This window comes from Schistocerca nitens, chromosome 8, assembly GCF_023898315.1.
Source record: "Schistocerca nitens isolate TAMUIC-IGC-003100 chromosome 8, iqSchNite1.1, whole genome shotgun sequence".
In the NCBI taxonomy this organism is placed as follows: domain Eukaryota; kingdom Metazoa; phylum Arthropoda; class Insecta; order Orthoptera; family Acrididae; genus Schistocerca; species Schistocerca nitens.
The window spans coordinates 479,290,430-479,313,250 of NC_064621.1; positions in this window are offsets into that span (position 1 = coordinate 479,290,430).

Genomic DNA, 22,821 nt, shown 5'->3' on the forward strand with positions numbered 1-22,821 from the left:
CGTGCAGTAATTGTGTCCTGATTACACTATCCGGGACATCGGCCCGTGCTGGAGTGTTCCATTGTCCCACAGCCCTGAGTAAATTAGCACACATGACTGGGGTGGAAGCACATTTAAACACCACAGGCTAGCTGATCATCATCGGATGCAGCTGGGCAGTTGAGTGGCGGACCACCTATGCCACATGGCGCCCCCGCCACAATAGATACCGTGGCCGAGCCTCGAGGCCCGGACACTAACCCTTCCACCCACCAGGCACCCGCCTTCGTGGTGATGGTCTGTGGGGTGGAACCCAGACCTGCTTGCAGCCATAGACGCCACACCTCGCCGGACCGCGCTAGGTACAGTAGCCGTGCCGCGCTCCGACACAGCCAGCGTCTGTGGAAGGCCGGCGCCCTCTCCACGCCGCTCCGCTGCCACCAGATCAGCAACATGCCTCCGCGCCAGAGCCCCGGTGCCTGCCGCCAGTTGCCATCTCCGCAGGTGTATTGCGGGGAGACGAAAATTCATCTTGAGGGCCATCAGCAATATTAATGACTTGTTACTACATAAAAGGCTTTCTATTGCCCATCAGGAGTCGTCTGTCGTCCACGCACTCCCCCGATCCTGACTGTCACGATAGACCCCGCCACTTTTTACAGTAATTAGAAATCCTTAATTGAAAATGGGGGCTCCGATGAGGAGATTCCGTGTCTCCAAGAGCTTCTCGATAGACGAAATGTAATTTCTTACATTCTGAAAAAGGGATAACAAAGAGAGAATATATGAATATATGTCAATAGAACGCACGTAAGGCACTCTCGTTTTTATAACGACTACTAGCGAACCTGGCAATGCTTCTTCGTATATATATATATATATATATATATATATATATATATATATATATATAGAGAGAGAGAGAGAGAGAGAGAGAGAGAGAGAGAGAGAGAGAGAGAGGAGGATATGAATCCTAAACTCCTTCCAACCCCCTTCTCTCTGCCCAACTCCTCCTACCTCCTTCCTCTCTATCCAATTTCCTTCTCTCCCCTCCCCCCCCTCTCTCATCCACCCATCCATACGTCCTCCCTGACCTTGAGCCTTATTTATTGTTATTGCAAACGAAACCTGAATCCACTTAAAATGAATGGGTAAAGTGATCAGAACCAATGGTATGAGAGTCATTTCTCCAGTTTATAGATGTGTGAGGATAGTAGCTTCAATAGTATGTCACCCAGTTTAATTTTAAGAATGGGTAGGATTACGATGTTTCGGACAATTCAGATTACCTGGCGCTATTCCAGTCATAAGCCGATAAGCTATGTAAAACTGATGGCGAGGACCAAAACAGAACAGCGCAATGTTGTATACCTCATTTTTGTTTGAAAATATGTGTAAAGAGAATACATCTGGGAGAAACAATTTGTCTAATCCAATAAAACAACACCAATCGCCGTTACTTAGGTTTTATTTTTATTGTTAGGCCACCAGTTTCGACGATACATGACGTCATCTACAGGCCTGGCTCAATCGAGTAACCTTCGTATTACAAGATACAGCAACACTTAACCGGTCTCGTAATGATTTTACGTTCCTGTGTGCTCCTTGGACACCGGTCAGCAATTGTCAGTTGTTGCTGTATCTTGTAACACGAAGGTTACTCGATTCAACCAGGCCTGAAGATGATGTAATGTATGGTAGCTTAAAAATAAAAATAATATCTAAATAACGGCGATTGGTATTGTTTTATTGGATATTGACCAGCCGTAGTCCCACACTCTGGCCAGAAGGTGGAGTTACATTAATTTGTCTAATGGTTTACACGCCCTCCTATCGTAGTTAAAACTTACTGCGACAAATAAATCAAAACCACACATTTTCACAGCACTGCACAAAATTTTCTTTTTCGCAGGTGATTTTAGCACAATGCCTATACATTGTCATCTAAAAAAATATACAGTCATTAACTGTTCGAATGTTCATTAAAATATCTTGTGAAAATTAGTAATTCACTCAAGGAATTTTAATGATTTAACAGATTTTCCCCCTTATATATTATATTTATATTAATACATTATACTGGCCTATGTCCGTTCGAATGTTCGCTAGAGCGGAAAGACGTCAGTCAATTCTGTGGCTGATTCTTTTCATATTCTTTTTATATGATGCGAATTTTCGCCACTCCGGCAACCTGAACGAAAATGATACTCAAAAATTAACAGAGAAAACTGTTCATATTTATTTCGGACGTGACCGAAAGAACAGACACCACATATATAATAAAAGTGAGGACGACCAATTGATTGGGTCCGACGGGAGATGTGCTAGGGCAGTCTGAGCAGTTCGGGTGACCGCTGGAGCAGTGATCAGCTCACCTGCCTTGTAAACAGAAGATCGGGGTTCGAATTGCGGCCAGGCACAAATTTTCAACTTTCCCCATTGGTCTAAGTAAATGCCCATTAGCAGCTCATTTCATTATTTCCTTTGTGTCTTGTTCACATGTAGTATAATTACTCCTCTTTCATCTTCCTTTTTTATTACAGGAGTGTAGTTCATCCTGAGTGTAGTTTATCCTCCCAATGGAGGCATCGCCTGGGCAAAATTTATATATATCTAGTCTGGGAATGAGATTTTAGCTCGCACCTAGATGGGGGTTATCGTCAGAGGTGGGCGTTCGGCTCCACGGGGCGCGTGGGCCTTCATTGGAAGGGTTTTGAAGGGAAAGTCACTTCTCACTGTCAGTACACGCTATTCAGTCGCCCACACGCACGTTCAGCAAAGAGGCCGCGCCCCCAACACCTGCGTCCGGAAAGTCATCTGTAGGAGACTTCTTTGTCACGATGTGTATATTCGCTATGCTCTCGAAAATCGTGGAGATGAGAGGCCCAGGAACAAACACTTACGCGCCCTTTCTAGAGTCGCCCGGTCGCCAGCCACACCATCAAACGCCCTTTTCCTCCGGTGTTTATAAAAGAACTTGATAGAGATAAATACGTGGATTGTTTTTGGCGTGGTATGCTGGGACGGTCCTGCACTGCGACTTTCGATTGTGGGTAGTTTCTCCTCTATTGTAAAGACTCTAAAAGGGGTTGGCCGTGAAGCGCCGGTACGGGGAACAACTCGTATTTCAAGTCGATGTGTGGGCGTTCATTCCGGCGTCGCGAAAGCGGACGCGCACGGCCAGTAAGTCCTTTTCGTCTTGCCGACACAAATGGATGAGGAATGTTAAAGCTTTCTAAATATCAGGATGCCGGAAACACCTGACACCGGCTCGACTGTTAAAACAGCGCTCTTTTCCACCCCCCTTTTTCTTTCTTTCCTGCTTGGAATATTCGAATGAAATGTTTTCTCGAAATGTAGTTAAGAGGGGGAGTAGAAGTCCCGACTTTCATTCGCCATTGTCTGACCATACGTTAGCAGCTCTGATTGGTTAAAGGCAGTTTTACGGACGTTGCCCTTCCGGAGGAACTGAGGAGCGTACAGAGAGATACTCTTAAGAGGCTTTTCTGTTTTTAAAGTCTTCGACAAGAACGGTCTGGTCTTGTGACCGACGAGAGCGCCGTGGCTATGGGATTCCGGCGGTTGCTGATGTTTGCTGACGCGCCAGACTCTGACGGAAGCAGACTTCGTCTCCAGCCCAGGACTCCTAGAGGGGCAGACAACAGCTTCAAGTCCCTGAACGCTTCTTTCCATTGCTGAGCGCTGCTTTGGGCCATTAGACAAAGTTCAGGCAATAGGACCTGGAAGAGAGTTCATGATAAAAATTCTCTGAGGGTCTTATGAGGACGCTTGATTGTTTGTAGCTCCGTCATGACGTTTCTCTCCTCTTGTAGTCATCCCAGTGGATCGTTCTCCATATATTCATTGGTAAAGAACCTTCAACTCCTTGCATGATTAATGCTATGGTATAATATGACTGGTACAAAATCGTCTGTCTCAGCACATAAGGCCACCTTACCCAGACAGTTTGGAATGACGATTTTTCTTATCCGTCCTGTCAGTTACAAGCGGTCGAATAGACGACATCTGCAACGTAACGCAGTAATTTCGCTTCTTTATGGGCAGTTTGCTATTTCTTTAGCTTCATATGTAAATGCCTTTCTATTATGATTAATACGTTTTTCTGTGCTTTTAGGGTAAATGAAATTGAGTAAACTGCACTTATTCTGTCTTTTCTTAGACATTATCTGCCCCTTTCACTTATTTAAGCAATTGAGCAAAACTGGCCTCGATGGGCTCATTTGCAAGGGCTACCTTCCTTGTCATTCCTGGCGTAACTTTTGTTTGCATTGTGGATCTAAACTCATGAGGAGCATACCAATCTGCCTTAGAACCTCTCGGAATCAGGTACCAGACTCACTAGTGTAAGTCAAGGCTCCAAGAACGGCAACTCGTAGAGTATCGTGAGAAGTATGAAGTAAATTTGTAAAGAACCTTGCCTGATTTGATTTGTTGAAATAACCTTTCCACTTTTTATGTATACACTGGTATCCAAAATTAAAGCAAGAAAGCACTATTTCTCCGTTCTGTGGCTAATTCACGATATAATCGTACAAGCTGTCAACTAGATGTCTGTACGATCGTGTTCTGCACGGAAGATGGCATTCCGATCAACGGACAACCATACCAATTATGACGTCAGGGCACTTATAAAACGAAGTAGTGTTCGCCGGGTAGCCCCATATCCACAATGCTGTGTACGTAGTCACAGACGGCGCAGTATGGCACAGAGAAGATGACTACCAGACTCTCTGCGGTGAAGGACCAGAAAGAAAGCAGGACAGTCGCAAACTGATGTTGCCCTATGGCTTAGTGTGAATCGTTTTGTTGTTTAGGATGTGGCGATAGTGTATAGAGACCGAAACTGTATCCCGAGGACCGAGGCAGGGCGGACCACGTGTGACTTCAGAAGAGAGGACCGTAATTTGGCTGTAATGGCACGACAGTACCGCCTTAGTACTGCACGGGATCGGGCATGTGAGCTCTCAGCATCCACGGGACGTGTTGTATCGAAGCAAACTGTGTGCACAAGACATCGACAGAGTGGCCTTTATTGTCGGAAACCTGCTGTCTGTCAACCTCTGATGTGTCTTCACAGAAGGGAATGTCTAGAGTGGGGTCAACAACATACCACTCGGACGGTCGAACAGTAGGCCAACGTTGTTTCACAGATCAGATTTAATCTGCAGATTGATTCTCGATGGTTCGCATCTGGAAGGAAGGTGGAACATGAGTTTGGGACCCAAATTTTGTGCATATCGAGGAGGATCAGTAACGATGTGAGCAGATATTGTGTTTACCACTCGAACCACTCTTTATGAAATTGTACGGGTGAAACGACAAGTTTTAACTGCTGTCAGGTATGGTGACGAGATCTTGGGACCTCATTTGCGGTTGCTGTGAGCTGCTGCAGGCCCAGACTTCGTATCGATGGACGATAATGATCGACGTCATAGATCTGGCGTGCTCGCTCTCCCGATCTGAATGCCATTGAGTATGTTTGGGATGCGCTAGGGAGACAGCTTGCATCACTTCAGCATCCACCAACCACTCTCCAAGACTGCAAGCAGCTCTCCGGAAAGAAAAGGCGTTATTGCCTCGACATGACACTCATGACATCATTCGTAGCATACCCCGTTGTTGTCAGGACAGTGTTGCCGCCACAGGTGGTCACTCACGATACTGAGCACATTAACCAGTTGTCGGAATGTGTGTGCAAATCCGTTAAGTTGGAAAAAAACGAGGAAAATTTTTGCTTACATTTGTGCTTGTTGCAGTTGTGTACGTTCTGTATTCGTTAGATTGTTTCAATTTTATAATCACCCATTTATACTGTTTTGTACCAAAAGAAACGCAACCTTGCAAATTTTCTTTGTGTTGCTTTAATTTTGGACACCAGTGTAGATGCTGAATGTCGGCAGTTACAGGAGGACGGAGGGTTATTTCTTTAGCACGTACGGTACAAAGAGAAACGTGTTTGTATGTTGTCTAGTGAATCACTCTGTTGTGAAGAAATGTAATATGAAAGAGCATTTTTCTACGAAACACATTGCGCTACAGCAGAGGCAACTACGGAAAGACATAATTAAAATATTAATTTTCAACTTTTCATTAAGGCGAACCTCTTAGGCATTGCAGATGCACTACGTACATATTCGAACAAATAAGTTTGTCGAGACGAACAGCTGTCTGCAGAACTGGTATGACAGCTGATAACAAAAAATATAAGTGTGATCGTGCTTCCACATTCGAAGCATTTGCGATAGTTTTCGGAAGAGAGCACTGATTTGCCAGGCGTAGCTCAGTTAGCAATTTTTGTTCGTGATGTAGCTGTAGAGTTCAACAAAACGGAAGAATTATTGGCATTACAGCAATTGAAATGAACGTTGTTTCTCTACCAATGATTGTGCATAATTCTGCAACGGACGCGTTTAAGGCTTCTATTGTATAACCTCGTAAGTAAAGAAACAAAGTTCACGAAGTGGAAATACGCCGATGAGTCAAAACTTTATGACCACTGCCCACCGCGAGCTTGGATGTCGCCGGGTGGTGTTGATGGCGTTATGGGCACGTGACACGGTAAGAAAGTATATAAGTAGATCAATGACAGATGGGGAATCATTCTAGCGACGACACGGGGCGCAAATGGGGCAATCTACTGACATTAGCGACTTTGACAAAGGTGATATTATTACCCAGAGCCTGTGAACGAGTATCTCGAAAACGGTGTAGATGGTCGAATGTTTGCGTGCTACTGTAGTGAGCATCCACGGGAAGTGGTAGAACGACAGTGAAACTACCAGTGAGCGATAAGCGGTTGGACGCACACGACTCTTCACACAACGTGGGATTTGTAGCCTTCCCTACTCTGTAAAGCAAGATAGGCAGCGATCTGTGGCATCAATGCCGAAAGGGCACAAGTGTCTTGGAGCACGCCGTTCATCGCACATTATTGAACACGGGATTCCGCTGCAGACGATCCCTACGTGTTTACAGGTTCGTCCAAAGGCATTGTCAATTAAGATTTCAGTGGACGCGGGATCATCGAGATTGGCCCGTAGACCAATGGAAACGTGTCGTCTCGTCGGGTAAATAACGTTTTAGCTACCCCAGGACGATGGTCGTATCCACAAACGCCGTCATCCACGCGAACGGCGATTCGAAATTAGCGCCGGGCCAAGGACGCAGGCTGATGGGACCAGTATTATGGTATGGGCGAAATTCTCCTGACCTCGCATGAGACCTGTAGTAGTAATTGAAGACCGTTGACAGCTGTGGACCGCCTGCACCCCTTCATTCTGGATGTCTTCCTCGCCGGCGGTGTCATCCTGCGGGATAATTGTCCGTGTCTCAAAGCCATAACTGGGTACAGTGGTTTGAGGAACGTGAGAGTGTACTCTCGTTGATGTCTTGTCCACGAAATACGCTTGATGTTGTGAGGATACAGTGTCCTCTCATGGCAATGTATTTCTAGTATGTTAATAAGATTTTATATCTATATGAAGTTCTCCACTGAGCGTGTTGTAGCCATGGCTCTGCCAATGTAAGTTAATCATGGCTTGTTGTTAATAAACTGGAGTCCAGTTATTGTTGTGTTGCGAGCTAGTTGCAGTTGGGCTCTCTGCCAGGATAGAATGAGCCGATCTTGGATAGTGCATTCGTCCGCACTGCTCGGTAGCCCTCTTAATGCTCTTATAGTGTGTTTGTGCCTATATCGGTCGTAGCTCAGGGTTCAGTGTGGAAGCGAACGGTAGCAAAAGTGCGGCATGTACACTCCTGGAAATGGAAAAAAGAACACATTGACACCGGTGTGTCAGACCCACCATACTTGCTCCGGACACTGCGAGAGGGCTGTACAAGCAATGATCACACGCCCGGCACAGCGGACACACCAGGAACCGCGGTGTTGGCCGTCGAATGGCGCTAGCTCTGGCTCTGAGCACTATGGGACTCAACTGCTGTGGTCATCAGTCCCCTAGAACTTAGAACTACTTAAACCTAACTAACCTAAGGACATCACACACATCCATGCCCGAGGCAGGATTCGAACCTGCGACCGTAGCAGTCGCCCGGTTCCGGACTGCGCGCCTAGAACCGCGAGACCACCGCGGCCGGCTATGGCCCTAGCTGCGCAGCATTTGTGCACCGCCGCCGTCAGTGTCAGCCAGTTTGCCGTGGCATACGGAGCTCCATCGCAGTCTTTAACACTGGTAGCATGCCGCGACAGCGTGGACGTGAACCGTATGTGCAGTTGACGGACTTTGAGCGAGGGCGTATAGTGGGCATGCGGGAGGCCGGGTGGACGTACCGCCGAATTGCTCAACACGTGGGGCGTGAGGTCTCCACAGTACATCGATGTTGTCGCCAGTGGTCGGCGGAAGGCGCACGTGCCCGTCGACCTGGGACCGGACCGCAGCGACGCACGGATGCACGCCAAGACCGTAGGATCCTACGCAGTGCCGTAGGGGACCGCACCGCCACTTCCCAGCAAATTAGGGACACTGTTGCTCCTGGGGTATCGGCGAGGACCATTCGCAACCGTCTCCATGAAACTGGGCTACGGTCCCGCACACCGTTAGGCCGTCTGCCGCTCACGCCCCAACATCGTGCAGCCCGCCTCCAGTGGTGTCGCGACAGGCGTGAATGGAGGGACGAATGGAGACGTGTCGTCTTCAGCGATGAGAGTCGCTTCTGCCTTGGTGCCAATGATGGTCGTATGCGTGTTTGGCGCCGTGCAGGTGAGCGCCACAATCAGGACTGCATACGACCGAGGCACACAGGGCCAACACCCGGCATCATGGTGTGGGGAGCGATCTCCTACACTGGCCGTACACCACTGGTGATCGTCGAGGGGACACTGAATAGTGCACGGTACATCCAAACCGTCATCGAACCCATCGTTCTACCATTCCTAGACCGGCAGGGGAACTTGCTGTTCCAACAGGACAATGCACGTCCGCATGTATCCCGTGCCACCCAACGTGCTCTAGAAGGTGTAAGTCAACTACCCGGGCCAGCAAGATCTCCGGATCTGTCCCCCATTGAGCATGTTTGGGACTGGATGAAGCGTAGTCTCACGCGGTCTGCACGTCCAGCACGAACGCTGGTCCAACTGAGGCGCCAGGTGGAAATGGCATGGCAAGCCGTTCCACAGGACTACATCCAGCATCTCTACGATCGTCTCCATGGGAGAATAGCAGCCTGCATTGCTGCGAAAGGTGGATATACACTGTACTAGTGCCGACATTGTGCATGCTCTGTTGCCTGTGTCTATGTGCCTGTGGTTCTGTCAGTGTGATCATGTGATGTATCTGACCCCAGGAATGTGTCAATAAAGTTTCCCCTTCCTGGGACAATGAATTCACGGTGTTCTTATTTCAATTTCCAGGAGTGTAGATTGAAATGATGAATGTGATCTATAGTGTTAGTGTTCACTGTGTGATTGAATAAATTATAATTCGTGCCTCCTTAACAATAGAAGTTCTCACTTTAAACAGTCATCGTAGTATCACTGGAGTAATTATTTAATGACATCAGCTCAACGAAAAGTTTGTTGGAAAAGTAAGGAGAGACTGCGACCTAATACGGTGGGCCTGGAGAAGTACGACAAAGTCGAGACAATGTGAATCCAATGGGACACATTTGGGTCGTTACCAGGCTCCATCACCTCGTACACAAATTAGCGGCCCGTAGTTTTAGGAAATTACATGACTTGTCCGTGGACATTTGGTGCGACATACTTCCACAAACCTACAAATAAACTGTCGAATCCATGATTCGCAGAAACGGTGACGTAATGTGTCCTCATGCTGGATCAACAAGTTATTAAGCAGGTGGTCACAGCGTTTGATTCGTCAGTGTAAATGTAATCATCTGAAGATGGGGTGAACATATAATGAGCGTACTACCAAAAACGCGTGTTTTGTAGTATAATTTATTGGCGTAGCGTGTCGTGAAACTATTCGAGTTGGTGCTTCACCCAATAAACTGTAATGTCACAGAAGCTCCAATTCTGACTTTATGGGCTAGGAGCGCTGCTGTTGTGTAACGTGATGGGCTGGCTCCTCAGATTAACACTTTGCATGACATGTGGGAATTTCTTGTATGTTGTGACACGTGGGCCTCTTAGGTCCACCACACCAGTTCATGCAAATTCTGTAGTTGGGATTGTCCAAAATGTGACATTCTTAAACGTCACATTTTTAACTTTTAAACGCAAGGGTAGTAAAAGATCATTTTAACCAGTGTTTCTCCCAACATTCTTATTAAATACTCATTTCAATATAATCAAATGAAAACAATCCTAAACTTTCGCAACTTTTATTGAATAATAACGAAAGTAAAAACCTTTCTTCTCCTTGAATAATCAGAGAAACTTTTCCTCCTTTCTTTGAATGTAATATCCTTATTTCAACAATGAGTATAACACGACAGAAAATGACTCGGCATATTAGTATAAAAATAACCACAAAGTGATCGTAGTTCTGTCCATCTACAATAATGTGTTTTTTCCCCTGAGCCTTCCAGAGTCAAAAATCAAACTAGGAAATTGCAAACATCAAAAAAAGTTTTGCATCGCCCCGGTTCCCAGATCTCCTGATGATAGACGTTGCCTGTGGATATTGTATCACAGACACAGTCCCTTTGACTTTCCAGAGATGTCACTAAACCCGCCCAAAGATGCAAAGAACCATGCATGAGCAGCGCCTATTAGACAAAGGTGGTCCGACAGCCGTAAAGTTCCAGTCATTCCACCAGGAGGGATGCACACGGCTCGTGTTGTCTATAGTTCAGCCATCCCTAGACGGTCAACATCGGGGCTCGATCGCGTCCGCATTGTTAGTTTGTGCCAGAATGAGCTCTCAATAAGGTAAGTGACCAGGCGTCTAGGAGTGAACCAAAGCGATGTTGTTCGGACATGCAGGAGATACAGAGAGACAGGAACTATTGATGGCATTACTCGCTCAGGCCACGCAAGGGCTACTACTGCCATCTGCTTCACGTCTGCTGTGCAGCGAGCTACCTTAATTTAAGTATTAACTGTATTTTTCTTACTTGTCACTTCTTCTTCCGTCTGTTTTTGCTTTTAGGAAGCTTTATTTGTCGAGTGCTATTAATAGTGTTCCACAGATTTCGTGTTTGTTTTGAATACAGTCAGAGAGAGTCCCTTTAGTCAACCATAGTGCCAGTAGTGCTAGTGTTTGTTTTCAATACAGTCCAGAGACAGGTAGTGCTATTTTCATTGTTTTCTACAAGAAGTGGCTAGCAATCACAGTTTAGTCAATAATCAGCCGCCTTTAGTGAATTAGCAGTCTAGTTAAAAGTTGATTAACTCTCTTCAGTAAATTGATTCCTTAGGATGGATAGGATGTGTGACAGCTGAACGTGTTGATGGCCGCGGTCAACCGTCTTCAGGCTGCTTCCTCGGAGTGTAGCGGCAGTGGGGAGTCTGGTGCGTCGCAAGGTACACCCCAGGTGTTACATGCTTCACCCACTGTCCCTGCTGTCGAGACATCTTCGCGAGTACCGGGCGCGGTTGGGCCACCCTCTCCCCAAGGGGAGTGGTGTGTTCAGCGGCGTTCGCGGCGCACGAGGCGAAGGGTAAATGTGGAGGCTGGCCGTGTGGCATCGCCCGCTCTGCCTGTGAGTGGACATGTGGCCGCTCCTTCAGCAAGGTCCGAGCAGGCACACGGGGGGAGGGGTTTATTAGTTATTGGGAGCTCCAACGTTAGGCGGGTGATGGAGCCCCTTAGAGAAATAGTGGAAAGGTCGGGGAAGAAGGCCAGTGTTCACTCTGTCTGCTTGCCGGGGGGTCTCATCCGAGATGTGGAGGAGGCCCTGCCGGCGGCGATAGAGAGCACTGGGTGCACCCGACTCCAAATACTCCAAATTGTTGCTCATGTCGGCACCAATGACTCCTGCCGTCTGGATTCAGAGGTATCCTCAGTTCGTACAGGCGGTTGGCGGAATTGGTGAAGGCGGAAAGCCTCTCTCGGGGGGTGGAATCAGAGCTAACTATTTGTAGTATCGTTCCCAGAACCGATCGCGGTCCTCTGGTTTGGAGCCGAGTGGAAGGCTTAAACCAGAGGCTCAGACGATTCTGCGGAGATCTGGGGTGCAAATTTCTCGACCTCCGCTATCGGGTGGAGAAATGTAGGGTCCCCCTGAATAGGTCAGGCGTGCACTACGCGCCGGAAGCGGCTACAAGGGTAGCGGAGTACATGTGGAGTGCACATGGGGATTTTTTAGGTTAGAGAATTCCCTCCCTAGTCCCGACAAGACGCCTCCTGAGACGCGGCAAGGTAGGAATAGACAAAATGCAACAGGGAATAACAATATTAATGTGCTAATAGTAAACTGCAGGAGCGTCTATAGAAAGGTCCCAGAACTGCTCTCATTAATAAACGGTCACAACGCCCATATATTACTAGGGACAGAAAGTTGGCTGAAACCAGACTTAACCAGTAATGAAATCCTAAACTCAGATTGGAATGTATACCGCAGAGACAGGCTGGACAGTAAAGGAGGAGGCGTGTTATAGCGATAAGAAGTGCAATAGTATCGAAGGAAATTGACGGAGATCCGAAATGTGAAATGATTTGGGTGAAGGTCACGGTTAAAGCAGGCTCCGATATGGTAATTGGATGTCTCTAAAGGCCCCCTGGCTCACCAGCTGTTGTGGCTGAGCACCTGAAGGATAATTTGGAAAATATTTCGAGTAGATTTCCCCACCATGTTATAGTTCTGGGTGGAGATTTTAATTTGCCGGATATAGACTGGGAGACTCAAACGTTCATAACGGGTGGCAGGGACAAAGAATCCAGTGAAATTTTTTTAAGTGCTGTATCTGAAAACTACCATGAGCAGTTAAACAGAGAACCGACTCGTGGCGATAACATATTAGACCTTCTGGTGACAAACAGACCCGAACTATTTGAAACAGTTAACGCATAACAGGGAATCAGCGATCATAAAGCGGTTACGGCATCGATGATTTCAGCCGTAAATAGAAATATTAAGAAAGGTAGGAAGATTTTTCTGTTTAGCAAAAGTGACAAAAAGCAGATTACGGAGTACCTGACGGCTCAACACAAAAGTTTTCTCTCAAGTACAGGTAGTGTTGAGGATCAGTGAACAAAGTTCAAAACCATCGTACAATATGCGTTAGATGAGTATGTGCCAAGCAAGATCGTAAGAGATGGAAAAGAGCCACCGTGGTACAACAACCGAGTTAGGAGACTGCTGCGGAACCAAAGGGAAGTTCACAGCAAACATAAACATAGCCAAAGCCTCGCAGACAAACAAAAATTACGCGAAGCGAAATGTAGTGTGGGGAAGGCTATGCGAGAGGCGTTCAATGAATTCGAAAGTAAAGTTCTATATACTGACTTGTCAGAAAATCCTAAGAAATTTTGGTCTTATGTCAAAGCGGTAGGTGGATCAAAACAAAATGTCCAGACACTCTGTGACCAAAATGGTACTGAAACAGAGGATGACAGACTAAAGACCGAAATACTAAATGTCTTCTTCCATAGCTGTTTCAAAGAGGAAGACTGCACTGTAGTTCCTTCTCTAGATTGTCACACAGATGACAAAATGGTAGATATCGAAATAGACGACACAGGGATAGAGAAACAATTAAAATCGCTCAAAAGAGGAAAGGCCGCTGGACCTGATGGGATACCAGTTCGATTTTACACAGAGTACGCGTAGGAACGTGCCCCCCTTCTTGCAGCGGTGTACCGTAGGTGTCTAGAAGAGCGTAGCGTTCCAAAGGATTGGAAAAGGGCACAGGTCATACCCGTTTTCAGGAAGGGACGTCGATCAGATGTGCAGAACTATAGACCTACATCTCTAACGTCGATCAGTTGTACAATTTTGGAACACGTATTATGTTCGAGTATAATGACTTTTCTAAAGACTAGAAATCTACTCTGTAGGAATCAGCATGGGTTTCGAAAAAGACGGTCGTGTGAAACCCAGCTCGCGCTATTCGTCCACGAGACTCAGAGGGCCATAGACACGGGTTCACAGGTAGATGCCATTTTTCTTGACTTCCGCAAGGCGTTCGATACAGTGCCCCACAGTCGTTTAATGAACAAAGTAAGAGCGTATGGACCGTCACACCAATTGTGTGATTGGACTGAGGAGTTCCTAGATAACAGAACGCAGCATGTCATTCTCAATGGAGAGAAGTCTTCCGAAGTAAGAGTGATTTCAGGTGTGCCGTAGGGGAGTGTCATAGGACCGTTGCTGTTCGTAATATGCATAAATGACCTGGTGGATGACATCGGAAGTTCACTGAGGCTTTTTGCGGATGATGCTGTGGTGTATCGAGAGGTTGTAAGAATGGAAAATTGTACTGAAATGCAGGAGGATCTGCAGCGAATTGACGCATGGTGCAGGGAATGGCAATTGAATCTCAATGTAGACAAGTGTAATGTGCTGCGAATACATAGAAAGATAGATCCCTTATCATTTAGCTACAAAATAGCAGGTCAGCAACTGGAAGCAGTTAATTCCATAAATTATCTGGGAGTACGCATTAGGAGTTATTTAAAGTGGAATGATCATATAAAGTTGATCGTTGGTAAAGCAGATGCCAGACTGAGATTCATTGGAAGAATCCTAAGGAAATGCAATCCGAAAACAAAGGAAGTAGGTTACAGTACGCTGGTTCGCCCACTGTTTGAATACTGCTCAGCAGTGTGGGATCCGTACCAGATAGGGTTGATAGAAGAGATAGAGAAGATCCAACGGAGAGCAGCGCGCTTCGTTACAGGATCATTTAGTAATCGCAAAAGTGTTACGGAGATGATAGGTAAACTCCAGTGGAAGACTCTGCAGGAGAGACGCTCAGTAGCTCGGTACGGGCTTTTGTTAAAGTTTCGAGAACATACCTTCACCGAAGAGTCAAGCAGTATATTGCTCCCTCCTACGTATATCTCGCGAAGAGACCATGAGGATAAAATCAGAGAGATTATAGCCCACACAGAAGCATACCGACAATCCTTCTGTCCACGAACAATACGAAACTGGAATAGAAGGGAGAACCGATAGAGGTACTCAGGGTACCTCCGCCACACACCGTCAGGTGGCTTGCGGAGTATGGATGTAGATGTAGATACCTACGGTTTATGGCTCCGAGGAATATTGACAGAAACGCCACCATGTTAAATAATGCTTTTCTTGCAGCCACAGGACATCGTGTTACGACTCAAACTGAGTGCAGTAAGCTGCGTGATACGCAACTTCACTCCCGACGTCCATGGCGAGGATCATCTTTGCAACCATGACACCATGCAGCGTGGTACAGATAGACGCAACAACATGCCGAATGGACCGCTCCGGATTGGCATCACGTTCTCTTCACCGATGAATGTCGCATATGCCTTCAACCAGACAATCGTGATTGGAGGAAGCCTGGTCAGGCTGAACGCCTTAGACACACCTTCCCAGTGAGTGCAGCGAGGTGGAGTTTCCTTGCTGTTTACGGCTGGCATTATGTGGGGCCGACGTACGCCGCTGGTGGTCATGGAAAGCACCGTAATGGCTGTACGATACGTGAAATGCCATCCTCCGACCGATAGTGCAACCATATCGGCGAGGCATTCTTCTTCATGGATGACAATTCGCGTCCCCATCGTGCACATCTTGTGAATGGCTTCCTTCAGGATAACGACATCGCTCGACTAGAATGGCTAGCATGTTTTCCAGACATGAACCCTATCGAACATGCTAGGATAGGAAAAAGGCTGTTTACGGACGACGTGACCCACCAACCGCTCCGAGGGATCTACGCCGAATCGCCGTTGAGGAGTGGGACAATCTGGACCAATAGTCCCTTCATGAACTTGCGGATACTATGCCACGACGAATGCAGGCATGCATCATCACTGCATGAGGACGTGCTGCTGGGTATTAGAGGTACCGGTGAGTACAGCAATATGGACCACCACTTCTAAAGGTCTCGCTGTATGGTGGTGCAACATGCAGTGTGTGGTTTTCGTGAGCAATAAAAATGGTGGAAATGATGTTTATGTTGATCTCTGTTCCAATTTTCTGTACAGATTCCGGAACTCTTGGAACCGAGGTGTTGCAAAACCTTTTTTGATGTGTTTAGAAGCCCTCTCGGCATGATAGACGTAAGTAGTAGGTTGAATATTGTTGGGCTCCTAGTAGTTGTACTCAACTAGATATTTTTATCACAAAAGTAAATACAGATTAGTAACAAAATGGAGATTAGGACAATATATCAAAATACCATGAAAATAGAAAATAGCGCTCCATACACTTCAGTCTGTCCATTTTGCATCATTATCGAAATCATTCGCCCAACTACTTGTTCTTCTTTTGAAGGCAAGAAGTGTAGATTTTCCTTTAACATTGCGCACAAACAGGATGTAGGCATTTGACACATTTATTATCTGTCTTTCTGGTCTAGGGGTAAAGAAGATTTTCTTTTCTCCAGCTTATCCATAGGAATGCTTGAGGCAGAAATCTTTGTTTTTAGTATTTTACTTAGTGAAGATTTGACTTCATTATTAACTGAAGTGTTTGTTGGCATTGCTCTCATGTGTGATTCCGCCATCTGCATCCCGAGCGTCTCGATAAAACTGAACCTTCGTTCCACTGCGTTAGCCACAAAACTTTCGTGAACACTGTAGCTGTTTACCATCGCTATGCTTAGTACCTCACTAAATACACAGAGAGGTCATTTCTCTTCCTTTCATTGCGTTGAGTCGATTACGCATTTGTGATCCAACGTGTCAACGCCTCCTTTCGCAGCACAGCAAAAAATGTTGATTTCAGATTTACCATCTTCATTAGTTCCTTTGGTGTGGTGCAAATAGAACACGTGCCGAGGACGCCATGTTCAAAACCTTGTTGTTTTTCATTTTGAAGAAAACAAGGTACTTTTGTCATCTAGGGAGCATTCAAAGAGTGATGCGTCGTTATTTGGTTGTCGTGAACTCAGGGAGTAAAGTCCTTTTCTTTTTCCACTTGGTGCCTACGTAAGTTAACTCTCTTTCACCAAGCTCATTGACACCATCTGTTGAGTTAAACTAGTCGTCAGCTGTCACATTTCGGTTACTGCCCTGAATAAAGGCTGTTATCGTGAACAAAGCTTGTATTGGGACAGTATATTTTTTCAGCTTCTGTAAGGGTTTTGCTATCAGAGCCCTTTCCAGCGGATATAGGAATTGTACATGTAGCTGGCACGAGCATCTACTCTGCAGCGGATTGTGCGCTGACACGAAACTTCTTGCCCGATTAAATGCCGGACCGAGACTCGAACTCGGGACTTCTGCCTTCCGAGGGATAGTGCTCTACCAGCACACTCCGCTGCAGAGTGAAAATCTCATTCTGGAAACGTCCTCCAGGCTGTGGCTAAGCCATGTCTCCGCTATATCCTTTGTTTCAGGAGTGCTAGTTCTGCAAGGTTCGCAGGCGAGCTTCTGTAAAGTTTGGAAGGTAGGAGACGAGGTACTCTCAGAAGTAAAGCTGTGAGTACCGGGCGTGAGTCGCGCTTCGGTAGCTCAGTTTGTAGAGCACTTGCCCTTGAAAGGCAAAAGTCTCAAGTTCGAGTCTCGGTCCGGCACACAGCTTTAATCTGCCAGGAAGTTTCATATCAGCGCACACTCCGTTGCAGAGTAAAAATTTCTGCAACTTCATGCCCTATCCTTCTTGTTTGTTTGTCATATACACACGTAATCCGCATAACCGCCTGAAAGTAAGTAGAGTTTTATCCAACTCGTGCAGCAGGGTCGCTCCTCTCTTTTAGCAGGAGGTTCAAACTCAAGGTGCTTCTTTTACAGCTACAAAGCAGCGAAAAAGATACGGCAGTTCGATAAATAGGACGCCTTTTACACCAGGTGGAAAACAGAGTGACTGTTTTCGTGGTTGTGTTTGTATATTGAGGTCACTACCAATAGCCCAATAAACATGTCCAATTCGTCCTTTGTTTCATTGCAGTAGTTCCTTTTCTTGGACGAACTGACCTGTGAGTTGATTTGATTCATCTATAGTATAGTGAAACACCAAATCTGTTCCAATATCTCTCTCTCAATGAATTCTTTCCACACATCCAACACAGATGATTCATCACCGAAGGACTTAAATGCACACCTACTAAGACCTGGTCATAACATCTCAAAATATTGTAACAGCATGTCTAATTTTCCTTTCTGGTTCTGTGGCTTTCCACTCGCATACCTCTTTATCTTCGTTATAAGATGTGTTGCTTTCAGCATAACTACAATTTGGGGAATAATCTGGGTTCTCATCTGTATCAGCTGTCCATAAATGTTTTTATTTTTTTATTCGTGTGGATCCACAGCCTCCAGATGCTTAATCAGCGTAAACGTTGTCCGTAGTAGCCTGGAATGCATTGTTTATTTCATCGTGAGATTACATAATTTCGACTAAATGTCATTGTCAAGCACATTTGCAAAATCTATATTTCATGTTATTTTCAAATCACTCTGTAGTATCTACAACAAGTTACCATGTTGTTGTACATAGAGCAAATTTCAGAATACGATCTTAAAAGGTATCAGTTTAGTGTGGATCCTTTTATAAAGTGACGGAACATGGCTATTTTTAATTGTAATTGAAAGTGATCTGAAAATGACATGAAATACAGATGTTACAGATGTTGACAATGACACTTGGTCGAAATTAGCTATCGCACAATTAAATAAACATTGCATTACAGCCTACTAATAACCATGTTTATGTTATTCTTCAGGCTTTCCCGGCGAGGCATTGTCATGTTGATTAATAGGGTTTCTGCCGGTTTTTCGCGTCTTTCGTGTTTATGTTTATTAAGTTATGTCCGAATCTAACAATGCCATTACACCAGGAGAACTTAATGCTGTCTGTTGATTTCCGTCGCCATCTTCACGAAGAATACTGATATCATTGTCACTATTATCCAGGGATACAGTGAGCATTGCCAAAATTCGTTCACCAAAATCTATTTCATCAACTCGTTGGACAGTTTTTAGAGGTTCTTGGTAGATCCGTATACACAAAATACAACAGTCCGTCACTATGCGTGTGAATTTATTTGGTAACACGTAGTTCAAAGTTACCTAGTTGCATGCACTCCGAAATGACCCATAGTATTATAGGAAAAACGAAGGCCCCAACCACTACGCCAGCCAGTCAGTCAACAACTAACTGAGACGTATTTACATTGGAGCTCCGGGCTCTCATAACCTCCAGTGTTAAAAACACAACCCCTTTAAACTGGCAGAAAAGAAGCTGTGGCGACGGGTCGTGAGTCGTGCTTTGGTAGCTCAGTTGGTAGAGCACTTGCCCGCCAAAGGCAAAGATCCCGAGTTCGAGTCTCGGCCCGGCACATAGTTTTAATCTGTCAGGAAGTTTCATATCAGCGCACACTCCGTTGCAGAGTGAAAATCTCATTCTGACAATCCCTTTAACTTTCTACGTGGATCATAAAGGCCTACGTGTCATTCAAAGGTTAAGTATGTGAATCGGGCGCGCGGATCCCGAAAGGTTGGCCGTGCCTGCTTCAAACGATTCTAGAATTGCTGTCCTTAACATCACTTTGGTTTCGTTCAGGTTCGGTTTGTCAGATAGTCACCTTGATTTTGCTTAATACTCTGATAAAGCTTTCTTTTTTAAGAAAAAATATCCGTGTGTATTCTATATCTTCATTTCAGAGGAGAATATTTGGTTTATCAAATAGTGCGCAATGTGTCTCATAACTCTTGTGAAACCAAAGCTTTTTTTCATTTCTTAGTACCCTTTTTAAACCCCTAGTCATTCACGCTATCACTGCCTCGTAACCGTCGATGCCTGCTTCAGCTTTTGGTCTATGCAAACACAGTTGTGGGATTTGGCGATAGGAATTATTTCCCGATAAGGATGTAACAAGTGTAACATCGTAACTGTGTGAGGCGCCGCCCTGGTGATTGTCAGCTTCCATTGCACCTAATTCCAAATGATTACCTAGATCCGACACATGAAGCGATGTCCGACGTTCGTTGATATGAAAGATTTGACGATGTTTGCAGTGCAGGGTTTGTGCAAGCCTTGTACAATTCAACGTGTCATATGTAGGCACTTTATTCATGGCTATGTCTCCAATATGAAATTGGGTGTTACTGAATGGAAGACGTTCCATACCGTAGTCCAACTGATCTGAGGAAATTTGGCTGCAACGGGCTCTAGCGCAAGATGGCGAAAAAGCTATTCCGAATGTAATGTAGCAGCTAAGCACTCTTTCCAACAGTTGACCCGTGGCTTTGTAGTTTACGGCAAAGTAATCTGATACAAATTATCAGCTAGGTCTCATTGTTGACGGATTGTTCTCCGAACGGAAAAATTCGCAGAGATATTTTGTTTACCTGTCGATGGTGACATTGACGATTTTGTGCGCCATTTTAAGAGATTTGCCGTATTGAGATTTTCTGTTGTTGTAAATCCAGATTCGCCTAAATTATCGGGTATAGCTTTGACTTTAGAGGCTGCTTTAAGTACACTGTACTGTCTTTCATTCCAAGGTGTATCGGTCAGGACTTTTAGCGCGATCGTGTTGGGTATGGACATTGCGCGGCTATTCCTTGCTGGTCTAAGACGTTTTCCCCACGAGACGGTTCAGCGTCAACTCGAGGTAATTTTCACACAAGAAACTGAGAGCAATATCACTCTAATTCCTGGCTATGGCAACAGTTTTAATGGCATGACTCTCCCAATCTATTGCCCGTTCTATTGCTAGCAAATTGAAGACGTCACCAGGACGTCATCAGGAAATTTACTTGTGGTATTCTCCAAGTCATTACGGAAGAGTTTTGTCATTACAACTCCTGCAATCATAGAGTGAACAATTATATATTAATTAACTGAACAGGAGCATTAAAAGAAAGGAAATCTGAGTTACCCGAGTAAGAGCATTAACAGATAGAAAATCCCTAAAATTAGCCGACATAAATATTTGGCTTATCGACGGAATAAAATTGGGAAACAACAAGAACTATTGGTAACAAAAAATCGAAAATGCTTTCATTTGTTGGGTGGCTAGGGAGGCGACCAAACAACGAGGTCGTCACGGAAATCAGCGAGGTCATCAGGGAAATGAGGGTGGCCGGACGCGAGTCTGAACCGTCGTCCTCCCGAATGCGGGTCCGTGTGATCACCACTGCGCCACTTCGCTCGGTACTGCTTCCTTACATTGTAATATGTTTGCCAACTCGATGTGGTGCCAAACCTCCGCCTACTGCGCGATGTTGCCGGTCCCAAGAAACAGACTGGAGTAAAATTACCATCCGAGCGCCCGCCATGCACATTCGGGAAACTTGGACCAAGGCTTGCTTACCCTGCCACAGTGCGACTCCGTCAGTTCAAAGATCTTAGCGCGACACTGGTCGAAATCTGGTAAGTCCAGAGAGGGAGAACTGCCAAACTAAGAATTTATCAGTATGTCATGAAAGGAAATAAAACATGATGAAAGAAACAAAGTGTTCAATTCAGGCTAACTAGACTGCCCCAAAACAACTATTCGTATCTACACTTTATACCAGCACATGATACCGGGTGTTTCAAAAGGAAGCTCGGGATTTTAAGGCCTTTAACTTTTATTAGATTCAACTTATAATTATAAATAATACATCAAACAGTTCCAGTGACGCCTGTACGGAGATTTTTAAGGGGGAGCTTAAAACTACGTCCATATCAGTTTTTACAAGCTCTGAAGCCTACACACGACGCTTTACGTGTAATCTTTACAAACGAAATTTGTGCAAAATCTTTTTCTCTGCTAACCAGAAATTAAAATCTCAAAATTAATAAAGCATCTTTATTAACCTAATTTCTTAGACACTGCACTCGCATTCGAGAGGACGACGGTTCAATCCCGCGTCCGGCCATCCTGATTTAGGTTTTCCGTGATTTCCCTAAATCGCTCCAGGCAAATGCCGGGATGGTTCCTTTCAAAGGGCACGGCCGACTTCCTTCCCCGTCCTTCCCTAATCCGACGAGACCGATGACCTCGCTGTCTGGTCTCCTTCCCCGAAACAACCAACCAACCTAACCTAATTCTTTTATTATTTTACAAACAATAATCGCAAGCATAACTGACACTTAAAGCAGATTGTTCTCCACTGTTCATTTTTATGCACTTTGTAAAGTTTTTGTTTCTTGTTAGAATTGCAGTGGGAGAAGAGGTAGAGGTTTATCGTCTCGATAACTATGTGGTCGTTAGAGAGGAACAAGCAGTTCGGTTCTTCCTCAATTCCAAATTCATAGAGCGACCTTGACAGATGGTGTTGAAAGGCCCGTTACAGGCTGCTTCTCTTGTTACCGGTCCCTAGACTTACACACTCCTTAAACTAACTTATGCTAAGAACAACACAGACACCATGCCCGAGGGAGGACTCCCACCTCCGACGGGAGGGGCCGCGCAATCCGTGACATGGCACCTGAGACCGCGCGGCCACCCCGCGCAGTTCTTCTCTTGGAATCACAACGAGATACTGAGCTGCCTAATCCATATACAGAACTATCTGACGGTAAAAACATTCGTTCACGAGACGTAACCCGCTCTTGCGGAACTTCTCGTGAATACTAGTCCCTGCTGCAAGTTCTTTCAGGACTTGTCGACTTTTATGCAAGGAAGATTTCGCCAGGAATCACATGCTCTGAAGAAAGATGTAGGTGCTTTTATAAGGGTCTTTTATCAGCTACAAATAGCTCGTGAGATAAAACTTTGCTGCGCGAGACGTTCTTGCAGACGATAAACCAGGTGCTGCGTTTATGTAAATCTGGCCATTCGTATCCTCTCACAAGACCCTACGTCACCTCTAAATAGCAGTT